Consider the following 13,622-nt stretch of genomic DNA (forward strand, 5'->3'; position numbering starts at 1 on the left):
TGTCCACTTCCTGTGCAGAAAGCTGCTTCTTTCCTTTTGTAAAATGAGGGATACGAAGGGTTGCGCCATAGGCCGCAAGCTCATCTCTGATGAGAAATCCTCTGTCTGCTAGAACCTCATCCCTAGGCTCCAAAAGTTTGAGGAAACCTGACTCCTTAGTGATCTGCTTGTCTGAAACCCGTCCACCCCACCCAGGAGACAGAAATGAAATTGCACCAGCTGGAGTGATTCCGATCAAGTATTTAATTGTGTTGTTGTGTTTGTAGTTTGACCATGTCTGGGCCCTGGAAGTCAGATTACTGGGTCTAGCTATGAAAATTTCTGTGCAATCTATTATGCACCGGCATCTTTTAAAGTTGCGCTTGAATATTTTTGGCATATTTTTAAGTACTGCACCCTTACTCGGCCATTTAATGAGTGGCTTGAGGACCAAGGCCATAGCAGGGACCCAGCTCCGCAAAATATTTGATATGGTGGTTTTTGATACCTGAAATCTATAAGCCAAATCACTATTACATAGGCCCAACCTTAATTTCATCAATATAATCAATAGGTGGTCCTCTACTGTAAGTTTGTTGTGAATTCTTTCTACGCTACCCATTAATTTTGTAATCAGCCACTCAAAGACCACAGAGGTCAGTCCTGTGAGAAAAATCAATTGTCCAATGTTGCACTTAACAGTGGTGTAGGAGAATGTAGATTTTTGCAGCTCCTCTTTTAGCTTTACATTTTCTTCTCTTAGTGTGTCAAACTCCTGTCGCAGGTTGACATAGTCCTCCTGAAGTTGGCTATATCTCAGGTTCAGATCATCGTACGCTCTCTTTGGAACTGGGATATCCTCTTCAGCTTCAATATAGAAAAGTTAAAAATTAGCATGTGCTGCAACCAATGCAAACAAGTTCACATCCAAGGGTTCTCACACATTTTTACCAAGGAATTTTCAAAACTTTTCCATGACAGAAGATAAGATACATTATTGATCCCAGGGAGAGATTTTTCCTCTGAATTTGACCCATCCAGGGGCCTGACAATCAATCACTTAATTGTAAGATGATATATTCATTAATATATTCATACCAGGACAATGATCCATGCTGCATTCTTGTTCTGGACTTTCAGAAGGAACAGGTTGATTTGCTGCAGTGTCAGGTCTGTCATCTCTCCTCCTTTTCCTATGGTACCTTCAGAAACAGCAGAAATTTACAGTTAGACTAATCCATACCTAGAAACACCAGCTGTCGGCACCAAAGCTTATTCACGAGAGGAAAACAAAACAAAAAACGACTGAGAGGAGGGCAAGTCTTATCTTACCTGTCCATCTTTGAATCCGGGTTCTGGCTTTGTTTTGTGTACATGAACACAGATGGCACAAAATCAGGACTACTAGAGTCCAATGACGCTTCGCCTGCAAAAATAAAACAAAAACAGGTTTGTTTAGCCTAGCAAGCTACTAGGCAAATCTAACGTTAGCTTATCAAACTTTAGCTGCATTTGATTATTATTCTGCATCATACAGAAAATCACTAATGTAAACAAGACTTTTCCATATAACCAAAGAGTAAGCTTGATAGATAACCTTACCTGATATAAAGTGGGCACTGCAGACGCGAGCATTTTTGATTATGTCCTCATTCCAGTCCACACGTTTAATCGCCTGCAGCCACAGACGCCGCCGGTTGCTCTGAAATGGTCGTGATCCTGTCGGAATCCTATAAAACTTCAGTCCGCCGGTGGAATAGCGATTCGTACAACCGTATACGCAACAACCAGACATGTTGATACGAGCAAACTTTGTAAATGCTTGTTAACCAGTTGCCGCCTCTTCTTTGTCAGTCAGAGCTGCCGGAAAACAACACCACTTCCGTTGCCGAAATGCGCGCGCACATATTTTATGACGTTGGCTGAAAAAGGGTCTATAGTTATCGCCAAAATATTTACATGTTGAGTAACAGGAGACATTGCTGAACGCACTCATGTCATTTTTATTTCTTTAGAGTGCATAATGAGGGCACAGGAGCGAGAGGCAAAACATGTACTGTCTGCGATCCTCCAGAAATGTAGGCTCAAAATTATTATTGCGGCTTATGGGCAAGAAGCAGTAGTGCTTGTTGCTATCGGGCTTCTAAATCCAAAACCGTAAGTCCTACAGCTGAAATGAGATCATCAGCTGAAAGCCAAAAATTCCCGTTTTCGGAGCTGCTCCACACTCTGGGGTGCGGCAGTTGATGATGTCACGCACTCTAGCTCACGCAATACACACCCATTATAAACTCAGAAGACGGGCTTAAAATCCTTAAAACTAAAACTGCGACCATTTCAGAACCGTACAAGATTTTTAAAAACTTGATACAGGTCCAATAGTTCTAGATCTGGTGACTCTTTTAAAGTTTGAATGGTGTCTCTCGCTCGAGGCATGAGGGAGAACAAGAGGTTGAAAGTCGATGAGTTTTGAAGAGGATTTGAAGCTTTTCCCATTTGCTGCAATGTAAAAACATTTTTTGAAAAAGCTAAATTTCTGAAAAAGTTGAAAAGTTAAAAAGTTAAAAAAGCACAAGGCTGAAAGCTGAACATTTTAATAGTTAACGGTTCTATAGCTGAACGTATGCTGAAGTTATAGCAGAATGAAATTTGAAAAAATTCCCATAAGGATGAATGGGAAAAATTTGGCAGAAAAAGCTGAATATTTCCAAAAGTATAAAAGATAGAAACAAGAAAAATAGACGCCATCATGTCCTTAAAAAGCTGAACATTTTGACATTTGAATGGTTTCAATAGCTTAAGATTTGTAGGAGAAGAAGCGAGCCAAAAAACTTTCGGAATCAGGAATAATAAAGATAAACCCCAGAAGAACAATAGTGTGAATGCCAAGCCCCCCCCGTGCGACTCAGACCCCACGCACTGCAGAGCCCACGGAAGTTGGCCCCAAAGGATGACGGGCTCGGGGCAAAAGTGAGGACACAGGCCAACGTCCGTGGTATTCGCTGTAATGGGAAGTGCACTGAAAGTGCAAAAGGCTGAATGTGTGCCGAATTGGATTTGTTGCAATAAGCCACGCCCACATTGACCAGTCATGACCACCTTCAAGATATGGCCTCAGGATTGGCCCAACATCATACGACCAAATTTCGTAAAAATCGGTGTAGCCGTTCAAGAGATATAAAGTTCCCATATATAAGCGCCCCTTAGTGGCCAAAATTCGCCAAATTCGGCTCATCCCTTCCCAGTGTCATGGCAACGAAGGATCTAAAATTTGGTGTTAATAGCATTTAGTTTGACCGAGATATATATATATATATAGGAGTTGGAAAAAGTAGGTTTTGCATATGTGACGATTTTGCGAAGGGAATTTGTAGCAGAAGTGGTCGTGTCCTATGTCAGAAAACCCAGATGTGTTCAGGGAACATATGGATATAAGGTTTGCAAATGTGTTATTTATAATGTGGAAGTTACAGGCAAAAACGCGATAGCATTCATTATAGCGCCACCTAGTGGAGTACATGTGCAATTTTTGGTATGGAAGAACTGTCACCTATTCTATATCTACCATATAAATTTCAAAGCTCTAAGCATGATAGTTTGGCTGAAATTAATGTTTGTTGTTTTTTGTCTTCTAATAAGACACGCCCACATTGACTAGTCATGACCACCTTCAAGATATGGCTTCAGGATTGGCCCTACATCATACCGACCAAATTTCGTAAAAATCGGTGAAGCAGTTCAAGAGATAAAAACTTCCCATCTTTTCAGTGCCTCCTAGTAGCCAAAATTTGCCAAATTCGGCTCATCCCTTCCCAGTGTCATGGCAACCAAGGAACTAAAATTTGGTGTTAATAGCATTTAGTTTGACCGAGATATATATATATATATATATATATATATATATATATATATATATATATATATATATATATATATATATATCTCGGTCAAACTAAATGCTATTAACACCAAATATATATATATATATATATATATATATATATATATATATATATCTCGGTCAAACTAAATGCTATTAACACCAAATTTTAGTTCCTTGGTATTTTAGTTCCTTCCTATGTATATATGTATATATATATATATATATACATATATACACACATACACACATATATATATATATATATATATATATATATATATATATATATATATATATACACATATATACATATATATATATACACACACACACAAATTCGTTAGAGGGGTTTTTCACATGTAGTCTGCTTTGTTTTTATGTAGATTGCAGAGAGTTCTTCTGACTTCAGCGTACATTATTTAATAACAGCCACTGCATGAAAAGTGGGTTTTAACTCTGTAAAAAAACGGCACTGTAGATTGTTGTGGAAGTTCAGGTTTACGACAGCACACAGCAATTTGCAGGCAACACCGAAAACTGCTGTGAATTGTCGTAAATTGATGTGGGCCTTGCTTGGCAGTTGTCCCCCCATGACCCCCCTCCCCCTAATTCTAGGGGAGCAGGCACGTGCACATATAAAGGCCCCCACACACCGGCCCAACCGTTGGACGTCTGAAGCGTTTGGAGAGACTCGAACGAGGTCGGGAACAAATATGTTTGGTGTGTTCAGGTGCGCTGGAAGCTTTCGGAGCCGCGCGGACGTTGTCAGATCCGACTGAGCATGCGAAGTCTGTGGAGGTGGGCCTCTAGTCCAGCATCTTTAACTCTAGAGCCACCGGCTCATTGCATCTCGCGCATTCACAGAATGTACACGCTACTGTGGAGCTGGCAGAACATCGAAGCGGTGTGTTCAATGCAACTTTTGTGCCGAACGGGCCAGACGAGAGGCAACAGAGTGGTCGGAGAGTGGTTGGATAAGGCAGTTGGACGTCTGGGCGGTGTGTGGGGGCCTTAAGGCCCAAGGGGTGCTTGAGCCCCTGCCCTTTTTGCCTCGTATTAAAAAGTGCCCTTTTTGTGTGTTTTTTTAATGAATAAATAAATTCCTGTTGTGCATAGGGATGTCAAATAAACAACGGTATAAAAACGCCACGGTTATCTAGTTGCTTGGAAACGGAAAACAGAAGTCATGGTTTACAAGAGCTCCTAAATTATTGTACCTGTTTGTTGTTAAAACGACAAATACAACCTCAAGAGGGGAAAAAATCATCAGAAACAAAGACAAGGAAAGATTACAGTGGACAATTAATGACCAGAGAAGCAGGACAAAAGGACAAAACCAGGAAAATGCTAGCTCTGCTAGCTAACAATCTACATCCAAGGTAGTGAAGAACATTCATCTACTAAGAAATGGAGGAAATGTGTCTGTAACAAAAATGTGAAAAGGAACTGGAAAGTCCTGAAAACCCATCTTCATCTCATATTTTTGATTAATTTGTATGCTTATGCTAAGATTTAACAGTCAGCTAAATTAAGCTAGCATTAGCATTGACAGTTAACAGCTGGGATTCCAATCTGTTGTCAATTAGGCCTATTTCATTCAAATAAGGCCCTGTGAGTACCAACTGAAACTAGAAGTAATCTGACCAATTAGAATGCTGTATACCAACAGCCCCACCAGCATGAGCCAATCAGAGACACTCCCACAATGCTCAACTCTGGCTAACTACCACCAAATCCACTACCCTTCTGAGGTGAAAAATGAGTCTCAAAGAAAAGATTTGAAACAGAAGCTCCTGGAGGGAAAGCCTGAGACTTTGTTTTCTGACCTTTATAAAAATGGAGAGGTCAGCAACATAATAATTTAAACTGGACACCCAGGTGCATGGCACAGTGCCATAATTCTCCACCACCCCTCTGCAAAAAGAAAAGGCATTTGTAATGGATGGAAACTACAGCTGAAAGAAAGTGAAGACCAAGGTACAGTGATAACAACTATCAACATCTACAAAACTGGGAAAATTATGGTACAAGGAAACTTAAAGAACTTTCAACTGGATTTTTAAACCCTCAAAACACTAGCCGGAGCACACAGAGAGAATTCTGGCCCTGCTGTCACTCTCCCTCTGGACCCCCCACAGACAACTTCAGCTGCCCTACCACCACCACCACCACACAACAGCCTTGCAGAGGAGGAACAGAACGGCATGGAGAGGGAACTGACCAGCAATATACACTCTCTCATACGTACAACCATGAATGAAATGAGAGATAAGCTTGCACATATGGAAAGTGAACTAGTGCAACTTCAGGAAACATCTCTCCAGACAAACTCCTTTAGAGAATCGAACAAAGCCATCCATCAGCAACTGTCAACAATGAAGACACAATATGAAGACACCCAGAACCAGCTAAAAGAACTTCAGCATGACAGAGACCCATGCAGGAAAGAGCTAGCCACACTATCAGACCTAATAAGAGAAATGCAGCGAGAGAGAACTGACAACAAGAAAGAGATCTCTTCACTGACTGAAAAGCTGAGAGAGAGAGGTGACAATCAACAGTCTAAATGAGCAGCTGCAACTTCCTAATAACCCAAACCTCCCGGAACCACGAATCCACACCAGCCCACCGGCTGCCTCTTCTGACTTGCAGCAGCCACCAGAACTGCAGACAAACCTCAATCTTCCCTACGAACAGAAGCACCCAACAGAGCATTTATTAACTCCCATTATACAATATACATCAGACATTATCTTCCTTATGGACTCTAATAGGAAATTCTTGGACGAAAAAAGACTGTTTCCAAACCACAGCGTAACCAAAATCTGATGTGCCACTACCAACAGAGCCCTTGACCTGCTGTCTGAAGAACATCTTGGCAGCCCGAGTCACAACATTATCCATACAGGCACCCATGATCTGAGAACCCAGCAGGAACAGGTAGCAACATCACTAAGAGCAGTGATCAACAAGGCCAGCAACACTTTTCCCAACACAAAGATAGTCATGTCCACTTTGCTCCCACGAAACAAACAAATTTACAAAACAATTTTAGGAATCAATACCAGCATGTTAAGAGATTGTGCCCTCAGACCCAACGTATACCTGGCCCACCAACCAACCCTCAATATGGACAACCTCTACGACAACGAACAGCTCAAAAAAGAAATAATTTCTACCTTCGCAAGGACACTGAAAGATGCTGCTCCGTATCCCCATATCGAACCACAGAAAAAAACAGAGGAGAATCCGAACATCGGCAGCACCGGCCGGGACACAGGGACCAGCACACCAGAGACGAGAAAGGAGAGCTTCACCACAACAACACCCACAGCACTGCCCTTCTCAGTACCCAGGACATGGAACAACTGTAGAGTCCCCAGTGCACCGCCAAGGAACTCCTGAATATCTTCCCCCTCTTCATCCCAGACCCCAGCCCCAACCCAACCCACGACTACCACTGCCATGATCACCCCACAATGGACCCCCACATCCATACCCACCTCACCTTGGCCCCCCACCAACTCCCAGGAGTGCCACCATGAACACAGCAGGACCACCACAAACATGGCAGCAAAACCTTCGCTCAGCAACAACATCACGGCTGCACAGGCCGTAGCTACATGAGAGTAGCTACACTGAAGCCCTCAATGGAGCTTCAGGCTCACGTCACATGATGGTAATCAGACAAATGCTCATCCTCATCTGCATGCACGTCACCGGCCAGGGGCCCTGGTGAACACACACTTACACACAAACACACACACAGACACACAAACACACACACACACACATTGTGAACTGCTGTAAACAATTTGTTTATGAATACTATTACTCCATTTAAATGGAGACATGGGACAGAGGAGACCTGCCCACCGGCTGTCCTCCAGGCTATGGGGAGTTGACAGTCTATTCAAAAAAGCTTCCTGGAGTAACACAAGAAAGGAGCTCATGGGGAATACTTATTTGGTTTAAAGCTGAATATACAAATTACATTGAACTTGTTAGAGAAGGTGAAAATTATATATGGCTTAAGTTTAAAAAGACCTGACCTCCAATACACAAAATATCTTTCTATGTGCTTTCTACATCCCTCCAGGTGAATCTCCCTATTTTAAGGATCAAACCTTTGCTGCTCTAGAAGGATACATCAACCATTTCCAAACACAGGGAAATCTCTTACTTGTAGGTGATATGAATGCACACACAGCAGAAGAATCAGACACTACCAACACAAAAGGAGACAAATATATGAATAACAAAACTAACACCTAACTAACTCTTCCCCTGAGGAATAATTATGACAAAATGACAAACAAACATGGGAAAGCACTACTGCAGCTCTGCCGGGCCCTCAGTCTTGTACATAGTCAATGGTCGGATAAGAGGGGACTCTTTTGGCCGTTAGACCTACAGCTCTTCTCTTGGCAGTAGCAGAGTAGATTACGCAATAACAGATTTAACAGACCCTTTCTCTTTCAGAGCATTCACAGTTAAGCAACAAACACCCTTTTCAGACCATAACCAGAACAATATATACTTAAAAAGAACACAAGCTAACCAAACTTGCCCCAATCCCAGTAAACTACATAACATAACAACTCACTACAGGTGGGAGCAGAACAGATTACCTGAATATCAGGAGGCAATGAGCAGCCATGGAACCCAAGAACGTTTAAATGCTTTCCTGGCCCATATATATCCACACAGTAAAGGAGCAAACATAGCCACAAAGCACAGCAACAATATCTTCCATTATGTGGCACAACAATCTAACTTACCCTTCCTAAAACTAAACCCAAAAAAGGGAAAGCAAGAACAATGGTATGACTCAGAATGCAAAAACATAAGGAAACAACTAAGACAATTATCCAACTAAAAGCACAGAGATCTAGAAAATCAGGACCTACATATTCACTACGGAGACACACAAACAAACATTGAGAACTAAAAGAGAGCAGCACCATAAAAACCAGGTCAATTTAATTGAATAATCAATAAACTCAAACAGTTTCTTGGGCTACTGGAAGAACTTAAACAATAATAACAACAACAATAATAATCTTGCCATTCAAGATGGTGATATCTGGATAAAGCACTTCAAAGACTTATACCAAACAACAAGTAACAGACCCAAACGAGACCAAATACAAGAAAAATTTAATCAATTAGAAACAATCATTAAGGACTACCAAAACCCATTAGATTATGAAATTACTGAAAAAGAATTGGACCAAAAATTTGAAGCCCTAAAATGTAGAAAAGCCTGTGGACCTGACAGCATCCTAAATGTGAAGCTTTAACACACAGACTAAATTCAAATCAGTCATTCTGAAACGTTTTAATTTAGTAGTCAGAGCTGAGATATCGAACGAAGGACTGATAAGTCTTATATTTAAAAGTGGAGACAAGACAGACCCCCAGAATTACCATGGGATCTGCATAAACTCATGTCTTGGAAAGGTTTTATGTAGTATACTAAATTCACAAATTATAGATTTCATTACAGAACATTATATATTAAGCAGAAGCCAAATTGGATTCCTACCTAAATTTAGAACCATGGGCCATATTCTTACACTGCACACTCTAATTGATAAATATGTGCAAAAAAATAACACAAAAATATATGCTTGCTTTGTGGATTTTCAAAAAGCCTTTGATTCAATCTGGCAAAACGGCCTTTTCTTTAAATTAATCAAAAGTGGTATTGGAGGAAAAGTATACGATTTGATCAAATCAATGTATACTAACGGAAAATACTCAGTTAAGATTCGAGCAAAGAGAACAGAATCTTTCTTCCAGGAGCGTGGAGTAAGACAAGGCTGTAACCTGAGGCCCACGCTATTTAATATACAATTAATAAACTGGCAAATCAATTAGAGAATTCCCTCCCCTGCGCCTGGACTGGATTTACAAGACACTGAAATAAAATGTCTCCTTTATGCTGATGACCTGGTCCTGCTGACCCCACAAGAGAAGGGTTACAGCAACACTTATCACAACTGGAAAAATACTGGCACTGACAGTCAACCAACCCAAAACCAAAGTGCTCATTGTTCAGAAAGGTCCAGACTACAGAGAAATACACCAGTTTCACATTAAGACAAACAACCTATTGAACAAACAAATCATTACACATATCTAGGACTTATCATATCTCAAACACAGGACATTTAAGCTTGGCTGTGAATGAACTGAAAGACAAAGCAAAAAGGTTCACTGGTTCAACTGACTCCATACACCGGGTAAGTTGTGCCACAAGACTACTTTTTTTGGACATGCTATATTATCGAAACAGTTATGTTAACACTCATTCTCTTCGTTTGAAGGGATGCCCATATAGCAGATAGGGTTAACCCTAACCCTAACCCCGCAGATATATTAGTTAGTGACAAAACAATGATGGCCTGATGTAGTGATCCTAAATATGAAAAAGGGCTCATCTTACACCAGTCTCCCTATCACTCTCATTTAATTGTTTTCCAGCTGCCTGTAAGACATATTACTAGACAGTAAGCAGGAGTTTCAGGTACAACCAACCAGATCTTGCATCGCAGGCAGAAGCTGTGAAGAGTTCAGCTCGAAGTCAATTGAGAAAGAGGGTAATACTTAATAGATCAGATCCATTTTTGGTCAATGTGACTATTTTTCAGGTGCTTTAATAGATGTGTCCATACACAGTGCATCGCGCAGCACTGATTGTCTTTATTGATTGTTTTACAGCTGCTGGAAGCAAGACAGAAGCCCTTTTTAGATAGAAAAGGCGGCACATTTGCTCCAAGGTAAGGGCGGCAATGTGCCGGCCTGTCTTTCTAAAACCGAGGCGTAATATTCCTCCTTTTCCAAAAGCCGCTTCTGAGGTAGGCGTAAACATGTGATGTGACGTGAAGCTCGAAGTTGGGCTGTGAACAGTGACATAGAATTTGTCATCAATATAAGAGCTTTACACTGCACCCTATTGGAGTTTAGAACTGGGTTCTTAGCGGGGGGCTTTTAATTTGAAAGTAGCAACCATCCTTAGCTTGCCGACACAACAACAAGCTAACACAAACAAAAAGCTACAGAGAACAAGGAGACGCTAGCATCTCCTGATCTCAGCGGCTGTCCAATTGCTTATCTTAATGTCCGCGGATGAAACAATGGACTGACTGCTGCCCACCTCATGCAGAGGCCGGCACATTGCCACTTCGTTTTAAGATAGCAGGCGAGGCGGAAATAAGTGTACCCTCCGAGGCGGAAAATCGGCAGACCAAAACAAACCCCTAATTTTCCACCCTCTGTCTAAAACCGCGGACAGAGCCGCCAAAAGGACGGGCAAATTGGCAGCTTGGTGCTCTGTCTAAAAACGGCTAGAGTGTGCTAGCTGATGATGAGGTGGACCTTTTGAAGTGCGCCTCCGTCCTTTTGCAGCCAGGAGCTCACTGAGGTCTGTGTTGCGCTGCAGTCGAAATTAGGGGCAATTCTGAAGTACAGCGCAATGCACCACAGATGTCTGCAAAATGGACCAAATTCAGACAGAATGCCGGCAGTTACCTAAACTCCGAGGCTGCAAACAAACACTTCACGGTGCTGTAGGATTTTGGGTTTCTAATGATTTGATTTGATTTGATTTTCGCTGCCCTTTTGAAGCATTTCCATGCCTCTTACTTCAACAAACTCCTCCTACAAATTTTACACCACAGACTTCACATTGTGTCATTATCATCCTCAGATCTTGTTATCAAAGATCTAAGTTATCAAAAGCTTTCACCTACATTTCACCTGGTGGGCGTGGTGGTGCGGTCCATTTTGAAGCTTGGCCACAAAGCATCAAGTTCTTATGACTTCAACATACAATTTCCCATCTACACCAAATTTCTCACACATGTAGAGGGTGTCACCCCGAATAGGTTCATTCATACTATATTTCTTATATTTCTGCCACCATTTTGACCTTTGTCACTCCTCGTACTTTAACGAACTCCTCCTACAGATTTACCACCACAGACTTCACATTCACTCAGTCTCATCCTAAGACCTTGAACATGGAAAGTTATCAAAAGCTTTTGCCTATGTTATACCTAGTGGGCGTTGTGATTATCCATTGGGATGCTTCACCATGAAGCATGAAGTCCATTTAACTTCAACATACAATTTCACAACTACACCAAATTGCTCGGACATGTAGAAGATGTTGCCCTTAATTTTACTATGCATCAATACTGTGTCATATCCATAGCGCCACCTACTGGATACTGGAAGTCAGACAAATATCATCTGATTTGCATGATATTTTCTGGTTGTTTTCTCCACATCATACTAGGGCTGCACGATATTTGAAAAACTGACGTGTTTTTTTTTTTAACCCTGCGATATATATTGCAATATTAAAAAATATAGGAATTTTCATCAGATGGCCTGAATAGCACTTTATGTTATGCTGCACTGCTGATTTCTTGTGGACAATTAACCTGCACTGATCTTACCTCTTTTTGTCGTACTGAGCTGTGTGGTACAGACGTTAATGGTCAAACAAATGAGTTGTGTTACCTCTCGTTGTGGCAACAGATGCAAGGCACTGTTGGAGAGGGTGGAGAGGATTATCCATGATGGATAACAGTTTTTTCAGTGTCCGGCATGATTGTGATGGTAGTACAGCGGTTAAGAACTTTTGTTCATATTGCTTTCTGCATCATGGGACGCAGGTTCGCATCCCGGCGCCCTCGCTCGTGTAATGAATGAAAAATACTCTATCATCATAGCGTATTTTTCATTACACCTTTTTAATCACGTATGTTTACCCACCATCTCTTGTTAAGCGTTTGTCAGGGGGCCCATGAAGGAAGAAGAAGAAAAAAAGAAGAAAAAAAAAACAGCTGTCCAGAATTGCCACAGGCCCTGTTTTTGTGAATGAAATATCTGGGGGCGGGTCAGTAAGGTAACGCTGAGTGGCCTTGATGCCTGTCAGTCATGATGAGTCGCGTCTCGTCACCTCTCTGATGTGTCTGCAGCTGAGCACTGTGATCCATGTCTCTCTCCCCGGCCGAGCGAGCTATCATACCGTAAAATACCAAATAATAACCCCGGCATTTATTTGTTTCAATCACTTAACAGACCAGGCGTTTATTTGGGACAGGCGTTTAATTCCTTCCTCTCAAAATCCGGAATGAAAATGTCACAAACTTCGCCAGCTTCTCGGTGAATTCTCTGGCATCCTCCTGCAAGTTGCGGCGGAGGAAACGATTCATCCAACTAGCACTCGCTGCAAACTCCTCACCTCTGCTGTCTGTCACTCACGGTTTTCCCGAGTTTTCCTCTGCATATTTTACGACAGAAAGTTTGAATTTCAAGTCATACTTTTTATTTTGTTGCTGCACCGGAGCCATGGCGATCATCAGTGTGATACTGACTGACAGAAAGCAGCACAACGCGTGAAAAAGGCGAAGAAGAAAAACGTGCAGTGTCAGTGGTCACGTCTTCTTCCTTGATTAAAAAAGAATAAATGAATTAGACCCAGCATTTATTTGGAACCAGCGGTTATTTATCAAAATATACACCTGCATCAGTGTTTAAAGGGACCCTGCGGTTAATTGACACAAGTCTATTATTTGGTAATATACGGTACATTTACACCCAACTCTGTACGCCGGGCCGGGATGCGAACCAGCGTCCCATGATGCAAAAAGCAGCATAAATTGATATTCTTACCCGCTGTACTATCATCACAACTCATACTAGCCCTCCAGTATGTATACTATATAACATATCCCGCTGCCTG

At 41.6% G+C, this 13,622-nt stretch overlaps 1 protein-coding gene across 10 annotated transcripts in view; it reads right to left on the reverse strand.

Annotated features, from left to right (window-relative positions):
* Positions 1 to 13,622, reverse strand: part of fat3a (FAT atypical cadherin 3a) — a 417,900-nt gene that overhangs the window by 210,787 nt on the left and 193,491 nt on the right. The window lies entirely within an intron of this gene.

The sequence above is a fragment of the Sparus aurata genome, chromosome 2, assembly GCF_900880675.1.
Source record: "Sparus aurata chromosome 2, fSpaAur1.1, whole genome shotgun sequence".
In the NCBI taxonomy this organism is placed as follows: domain Eukaryota; kingdom Metazoa; phylum Chordata; class Actinopteri; order Spariformes; family Sparidae; genus Sparus; species Sparus aurata.